The sequence below is a fragment of the Rhagoletis zephyria genome, unplaced genomic scaffold (assembly GCF_001687245.7).
Source record: "Rhagoletis zephyria isolate East Lansing unplaced genomic scaffold, Rhagoletis_zephyria_1.1 Rzeph_scaffold_00900, whole genome shotgun sequence".
NCBI classification, from domain to species: domain Eukaryota; kingdom Metazoa; phylum Arthropoda; class Insecta; order Diptera; family Tephritidae; genus Rhagoletis; species Rhagoletis zephyria.
Genome location: NW_016157984.1, coordinates 145,363 through 154,554, shown reverse-complemented (window position 1 = coordinate 154,554; position 9,192 = coordinate 145,363).

Genomic DNA, 9,192 nt, shown 5'->3' with positions numbered 1-9,192 from the left:
GGTAAGGGCTAAGCTCAGGACCTTACCGGGGTCACACAGGGCGGATCGTGAACGGCCTACTCCGATAGGTTAGCTGCGAATAACCAATAAGCAGTCCCAGACCAAGAGCGGCAGGAGACGAGGGCCTGATTTAAAAGATCAGAAATGCTTGATGAATCTCCTGTGTCCGGGCGAACAGATGCCGCCCCCCAAAAAGCATCCCAGGATTGAGACCAGTTAGATCCTGTTCATGGCATACTGGAGCATGTATACGATTAGTCTGATATTGGGCTGGCGAGAGCAGTATTCCGCCACTTTAGTATGTGAGGGTGACACCTCACAGAAATGGCTGGTGGGCTAATGCTGCAATCGCCTCCGTCTCCTTAAAACCCTGGCAGGTCTTCAAGTACGTTCAATACACGTCGCCATTTAGTTGGCCGCCTTAAGTGAATACCCAAATGTTTTAACTTCTGCAGGAATAAATTATGTGACACACGATCAAAAGCTTTAGATATATCAGTGTATATAGTATCAACCTGGTAGGTACCCACAAAAGCTGATATACAATAGGTTGAAAAAACGGTTAGGCTAGTCACGGTTGAGCGCCCTGGTACCAACCCACGTTGAGGGGGGATATTGATTGATATTAGGAAGCTTAGAAATAGGCCGATAATTCAAAATGTCACTTGTGTCACCTGCTTTAAAAATAGGAGACACAGAGGTGATTTTCCATTCATCCAAAAAATTACCTGACGCTAGTGATAAATTAAATAAAAGAAGCAATGGCTCGGAAATAGATGCGATGCATTGCTGTCCTGGATAAAGTCTTATCTTTGCAATAGAGTAATTAAAGTTGTAGTCGATGGGATTACCTCTTTCCCTTATACTGCGACCTCGGGAGTTCCGCAAGGAAGTATTTTGGGCCCTTTGTTCTCTTTAAGAATGAATCCAGCGCTTGTTTTAAACATTGTGAATACCTGTTATATGCAGATGACCTGAAAGTTAAAAAAAAAAATTGAAAATGCTTCTGATATTGGTGTCCTTCAAGCCGGGCTTAATAATTTTTGTGAGTGGTGTTATCGTAATAAATTAACACTAAATACAAATAAATGTTGTTCTGTAACTTATTGCAAGTCTCGTTCCCCTTTACTATCGTCTTACTCTATTTCAAATGTTGTCCTGAAGTTCGGTACCAAAATTAAGGATCTAGGTGTCGCGTTTGATTCAGCGTTCACATTTGTCGAATATATCAATTACATTATTCCCAAAGCGTTCTCCTCATTAGCTTTCATTAAGCGAAACAGTGCTCAATTCAAGAATCCCTATACAAGAAAGCTTTTATATAATGCGTTTGTCAGGTCCAAACTGGAATATGCCTCTATAATATGGAATCCTTCTTACGAAGTTCACCATAACAGGATTGAGCGTGTATAAAAATGTTTTTTAAAATTTGGTTTGGCTCAAATTAGGTTTGAGAATCCTACTCCACCATATATATCCCGCTGCAAGCTGATTAGCTTGCAAACTCTTCGGGTCTGATGTTTTTACATGATATTTTGATTTTGATTGCCCCACTCTATCAGATCGCATTAAACTCAATGCTCCAATGAGGATGTTACGCCAACATGCTATGTTTTCGATTGATCTATGTAAGACGAATTATGCTCTAAATGAACCAATGATAAGGATAATGAGTGATTTCAATGCTTTATGCAAAGTGTACAATGTTAACATTTTTGCCAATAGGATAGAATTTAAGACAACCTTGTGTACATGTTAATCTCATTGTTACAGTTTATTAAGTTTTTTTTTGTTATTCTAGTCTGTAAGATTGTACTAATCATAGACTCTAAATCAAATAAATAAATAAAGTTCCACAGGAGCCACGGAGAAGGACTGATTGGAACAAAGCTTGTGGGTTCACGTTTGAGCCAAACAACGTGGTTTGCGTGGAGCATTTCGCTAGCTCCGATTTGATCGGTGGCGCGGGGCGAACGCATTTGATGCCCAACTCTGTTCTAACGCTGAACATACACCCACTTCCCTTGTAAGTATGCTTGCAGAGAAGGCTAATTAGAGCATGGATATAGTTACAAATATTGCAATATTTTTGGAATGGAAAGAGACGATGGAGTCGAGTATGTTGCTTCCGATTTTGATTCGGAACAACCATTAGATTTAAGCCCAAAAAGAATCTCAGAAGTGGTAAAAAGTGGTTCCTCGGGAACCACTGATCAATGTGTGGCATATACAAGTTGCTACGCGCAAACTGACTAAGTTATCTGATACCACGTTTATACGTAAGGTATTTGCAAATAAAAATTATTTGCAAATACCTAACTCACTGTTGTAACGCGAGCTTTTAGCTTGCAAGAACAATTCCGGCAACTCTCCGCTAAATGTGCCTCAGCCGTGTATCCATACATGTTGCGCAACATGTGTGAAAAGTAAAGTATGAGTATGGATGTGTGCAAACGTATACCTGTGCGTGAATGTGTGAGTCTGCTTCAAAAGACTGTGAACGTGCGTGAAAAGTTCGCGAAATCTATTTTTGGAAATTTAATAAGTGCATAAAGATTTGTTTAGTGCCGTTTAACCGGGATTGAATACCGGTATAAAAATAACAAAAAAAGGTGGATTGACACCGTTTTAAAGTCCTGCTAAGAGGTAAGTGAAGAAAATTAAAATTTGGGTATTTGGAAAGATTTTTTATATGTATATTGAAGCAGTTAAAAACGATTTGTGGATAGATAATAGAGGTGACGTGGCTAAATAAATAAAAGTAAAAGTTGACTTCAATTTACTATTGTTAATCTCATAAAATAAAATAAAATTTACAAAATTTAATAAAATTAAGTAAAATTTGTAAAATTAAATTAAAGTCAAAAAATGAAATAAAATAAAATAATTGTTATAAAATTAATAAAGTAAAGTAAAATTTGTAAAATAGAATGGATTAAATAAGATGAAGAAAAATTTACAAAATAAAATTAAAAAAATTGATTAAGGAAAGTTAAATTAATTTGAAAAAAAGAATAAAATTAATGAAATGCAGTCGTACAAGATAACAGTAAATTATATTTCAAAATAACCTTATACTAAAGTAAATATAAATGGAAAGGAATTAAAAATAAAAGAAAGTTAATCTATTTAAGTATAATTTGTTTGGAGTGAAATGAAGTTCACCTAAATATCAAGAATATGATGCATGTATGTACGTATGTACGTGTGGGTGTGCTGGTAATCGTTAAGCAACCCAGCTAGAATATTCAAAAACGACGTTTGTACATACATAAATATATGCGAATATAAAATTGCATTGGCGTGAATGTAGAAAAAAATAAAAATAAAAAATATATATATATAATAAAATAAAATAAAATGCCTATCGTGTAAAAATACTAAATGTGTGTTGCCTTTTTCAGATTTGCGGCAGGAACACGTAACGGGGCAAAAACTTTTAAATGTATACGTAAGCCCTTTACTAGGAGCAGAGCATTGTTAACGACGGAATCATCGAAACGGCTGCAAGATTTAGAAAGTATATAGGAGGGCAATGACCGTGGTCAGATGGGAACGAGCGTATGTATGAAGAATGAAACAATGACATCCACTGTGAGAACGGCCTAGGGAGAAACAAGCGCTACAACTAGAGTGCCTCTGCGAGCACTTCCACTCGCCCATCTGACTGCGTTTTTTTGTGTACCCTGTACCGACTTCCAGGTAGCGAAGAAAATTGAGATCGTCCAGCTAAGTGGCGAGAGAAAACAGCGCTGTGAGCCGCAGCTTAACTCAGCGCCAGCTACTCCAACGCCAACGCCGACATCAACGGGCGCAGCCGAGGTAGCAGATATTAGTGTTACCTATAGTTGTAGTTGTTTTTTTTATTTGCATTTTTTTGAGTATCGAGTATGAACTTTCCATGAATTTAACTTATAATTAACTTTGCCTATTGACCTAATCGGATACTATTGAATAATTTTGAATTTTTTTGATATTTTACTAGCTAATTCTTGAATTTTCTTGCATTCAGTTTTTTACTCACGTTTTTGTTTTTTTATTGGTTTCCGCCTTACGCGAGAGTTTTATTTTAGTTGGTATTCGTAAAATTTATAGTTTTTTTGTTTATATCGGCACGCCTAGTTTTTTTTTATTTGAATAAGTTCGGCATGATCTTGTAGTCTTTTTTTGCTTACACATTTACATAATTTTCCTTCGGAAATTAGCTATATATTTTGAGTTTTAATTGAAACCCGCGTGCACATTTTCGTTTGCAGTTCGTTCGCGTTTCTTTTTTTTCTCGTTGGTTTTTTTTTTATCTCGCTTCATTGGTGCCCGTAAAAATGACCTACTCGGCGCCCGCAATCGCGAGTGAGTGATGGTGGTGTCAATTGGCAAATTCCATTGAACCTCAGCTTAGGTAGCATATGTAAATATATATGTATGTAAAATTCTTCCCACAGGCCGCCGGTTTTTGTTTTTCTTAATTCTGGATTTTTGAAATTCCTATGTACACTTGTACTTAGACACGCGTATTTACATATATACATACAAATAGTTAGCCTTGCTTAGGACAGTGGTCATTTTTATGAATGAAGTATGATAAATACGTGCCAAAGTTGATGACAGCTTGAATATCTTTGAATTTGCATTTAATAGAAACGTTGTTAAATAATATTTTGTTTTTCTAAAATTTTTTTATGCTTACCTTTTGTTTTCTCTTATTTAATTGTGCAAGAGCCTAATATAAATTGAATTTTTTTTTGGTTTGAATTGAGAGTAAGTCTTAGGATTTTCTTTTTAGAAAGTTTTTAAAGAATTGTAATTGAAAGTTAATTAGTGTAATAAAGAATTATGTATAATTCCTATCTGAAATTTAAAGGTTGAAATGGATATGGTATATGTGTAGAATGGAGGGCTAAGTATTAAATCTTTGGTGTGGGTGTTGTGCTTGTGCAACAGAGGGGACATGGGAGTGATGACGGGGTGACTTGATGGACTTTCACTCGACTGACGACCAACATACGGACATAGGTCAGGCTTAGGGGGCATCACTAAGTGTAGGGAGTACGAGTGGTGCCCAAGGTTCCATGAAAGTTTTTGCGATGAAGTGGGTGGGAGACTCCACCTGACTGGACAGGCCTTCTTCTTCTTTTTGTCTCTATCTATTTCTTCTCTTCTTTCGCATTTCATTTCAGTCCCAGGCGTGAGTATAAATAAATTTTTGTTAGTGTAGCTGGTAGCATATATGTGTGTAATTAGTATTTCTTGTCACAGCTGTTTGCGCTGCGTTTATTAAGTGTCACAATACAGTGATACTCAAACTGTTCGGTACATATATTTTAAGCTAAATACATCAGCTCCTAAATTGTTGTGTGTGTTGTGTTAAACTTATTTGGCTTGTCTTTTTATTAACATAAGTGTTATTAAATCTTTCAATATGAAGTGTGATCTTGATAACTGCCAAATTAAAAGCGAATCTGAACGCTACTTATCGTGCGGGCTCTGTGATGGTATTTGCCATCTAAAATGTGCTGGTTTGACAGGAAGAATTCTGGACGCTATTAATGATGGCAAAGGTCTTCGCTGGTCTTGCTTAAAGTGCAGGTCAACCGAAGTTGATCTCTTTAAGTTGTTTAGGCAAACCAGAAATGGGTTTTCTGAGGTAGGGAGAGAGTTGTCGGTACTGACCGAAAAATTTCAGATGAATTAAAAGCATGTTTAAAGACATCCCATTTATGGAGGCACGTAAAAACTTTGACTTTGAAAACAAATCTGCGAGTTTATTTGCAAAATTATGCATCGGCTGACGAATTTTCAAGACAACTTCTGAAGATAGGAAATGGACAAATTCCTATTGATGCTGCTACTGGCTTAATCACTTTGGCAGATAATTTTTGTAATTTCGCACACACAAAACAAGAATTAGTTTCAAGTGTTTTTCCAAATATTGCGCAAAATTATCAAAATCACAATTGGTTAGCTGAAAGAGCAATACTGGCCGCGAAAAATAAGGATGTTGGACAATTGAATGCGAATATTTTAAATGATGTGCCTGGTGAGATTGTAACATTTAAATCAATTGATACAGTTATAAATCAAGATGACGCTGTAAATTATCCAACAGAATTTTTAAATTCCTTGGATTTACTTAGAAATTTAAATCAGCCACGATTGTGTAACGGAACAAGATTAGCAGTCAAAAAGGTCATGAATAATCTTATTGAAGCAACAATTTTAAAAGGAAAATTCAAAGGTGAAGACGTATTGATTCCGCGTATTCCACTGATTCCACCAGATTTAGCTTTTGACTTCAAAAGATTGCAATTTCCAATACGTCTTGCATTTGCAATGACAATAAACAAAGCACAAGGACAATCGCTGGAATTATGCGAAATTGACTTAGAATATCCATGCTTCTCCCACGGACAATTATATGTATCATGTTCACGTGTAGGAAAGCCATCAGTTCTGTTTATTTATACCACAACTCAGGGCAAAACAAAAAATGTAGTTTACGAAAAGGCTTTGCGTTAGTTTAAGTTTAAAATTAACATTAATTTTATATTGTAAAAAAAGAATAAGTACACATAGAGTGAATTTAAATCGAGTGTTCATTATTCATTTCTAATTTTGATATGCCTAGCGAAGCAGGCAGAGGGTCCGCTAGTACTTCTATATTGGCAGTAAGCTAACTTCTCAATGTGTAAGCATTCTGAAATCAAAGCGAGACAGTCTAGTTCCGTTTTTGTCAATGTATTGTGTACTTGAGTGCCGTTTTTGTATATGTGCTGTGTACATGTTTATTTATAAACGTATGTGTTCCTTTTCTTTCGTACGTGTTTATTGATATTTCTATACTGTAGTGTTTTCGGACGGTACTAGCTCTTACTGCCAATATAGGAGTATTACATATATGCTACCAGCTACACTAACAAAAATTTATTTATACTCACGCCTGGGACTGAAATGAAATGCGAAAGAAGAGAAGAAATAGATAGAGACAAAAAGAAGAAGAAGGCCTGTCCAGTCAGGTGGAGTCTCCCACCCACTTCATCGCAAAAACTTTCATGGAACCTTGGGCACCACTCGTACTCCCTACACTTAGTGATGCCCCCTAAGCCTGACCTATGTCCGTATGTTGGTCGTCAGTCGAGTGAAAGTCCATCAAGTCACCCCGTCATCACTCCCATGTCCCCTCTGTTGCACAAGCACAACACCCACACCAAAGATTTAATACTTAGCCCTCCATTCTACACATATACCATATCCATTTCAACCTTTAAATTTCAGATAGGAATTATACATAATTCTTTATTACACTAATTAACTTTCAATTACAATTCTTTAAAAACTTTCTAAAAAGAAAATCCTAAGACTTACTCTCAATTCAAACCAAAAAAAAATTCAATTTATATTAGGCTCTTGCACAATTAAATAAGAGAAAACAAAAGGTAAGCATAAAAAAATTTTAGAAAAACAAAATATTATTTAACAACGTTTCTATTAAATGCAAATTCAAAGATATTCAAGCTGTCATCAACTTTGGCACGTATTTATCATACTTCATTCATAAAAATGACCACTGTCCTAAGCAAGGCTAACTATTTGTATGTATATATGTAAATACGCGTGTCTAAGTACAAGTGTACATAGGAATTTCAAAAATCCAGAATTAAGAAAAACAAAAACCGGCGGCCTGTGGGAAGAATTTTACATACATATATATTTACATATGCTACCTAAGCTGAGGTTCAATGGAATTTGCCAATTGACACCACCATCACTCACTCGCGATTGCGGGCGCCGAGTAGGTCATTTTTACGGGCACCAATGAAGCGAGATAAAAAAAAAACCAACGAGAAAAAAAAGAAACGCGAACGAACTGCAAACGAAAATGTGCACGCGGGTTTCAATTAAAACTCAAAATATATAGCTAATTTCCGAAGGAAAATTATGTAAATGTGTAAGCAAAAAAAGACTACAAGATCATGCCGAACTTATTCAAATAAAAAAAAACTAGGCGTGCCGATATAAACAAAAAAACTATAAATTTTACGAATACCAACTAAAATAAAACTCTCGCGTAAGGCGGAAACCAATAAAAAAACAAAAACGTGAGTAAAAAACTGAATGCAAGAAAATTCAAGAATTAGCTAGTAAAATATCAAAAAAATTCAAAATTATTCAATAGTATCCGATTAGGTCAATAGGCAAAGTTAATTATAAGTTAAATTCATGGAAAGTTCATACTCGATACTCAAAAAAATGCAAATAAAAAAAACAACTACAACTATAGGTAACACTAATATCTGCTACCTCGGCTGCGCCCGTTGATGTCGGCGTTGGCGTTGGAGTAGCTGGCGCTGAGTTAAGCTGCGGCTCACAGCGCTGTTTTCTCTCGCCACTTAGCTGGACGATCTCAATTTTCTTCGCTACCTGGAAGTCGGTACAGGGTACACAAAAAAACGCAGTCAGATGGGCGAGTGGAAGTGCTCGCAGAGGCACTCTAGTTGTAGCGCTTGTTTCTCCCTAGGCCGTTCTCACAGTGGATGTCATTGTTTCATTCTTCATACATACGCTCGTTCCCATCTGACCACGGTCATTGCCCTCCTATATACTTTCTAAATCTTGCAGCCGTTTCGATGATTCCGTCGTTAACAATGCTCTGCTCCTAGTAAAGGGCTTACGTATACATTTAAAAGTTTTTGCCCCGTTACGTGTTCCTGCCGCAAATCTGAAAAAGGCAACACACATTTAGTATTTTTACACGATAGGCATTTTATTTTATTTTATTATATATATATATTTTTTATTTTTATTTTTTTCTACATTCACGCCAATGCAATTTTATATTCGCATATATTTATGTATGTACAAACGTCGTTTTTGAATATTCTAGCTGGGTTGCTTAACGATTACCAGCACACCCACACGTACATACGTACATACATGCATCATATTCTTGATATTTAGGTGAACTTCATTTCACTCCAAACAAATTATACTTAAATAGATTAACTTTCTTTTATTTTTAATTCCTTTCCATTTATATTTACTTTAGTATAAGGTTATTTTGAAATATAATTTACTGTTATCTTGTACGACTGCATTTCATTAATTTTATTCTTTTTTTCAAATTAATTTAACTTTCCTTAATCAATTTTTTTAATTTTATTTTGTAAATTTTTCTTCATCTTATTTAATCCATTC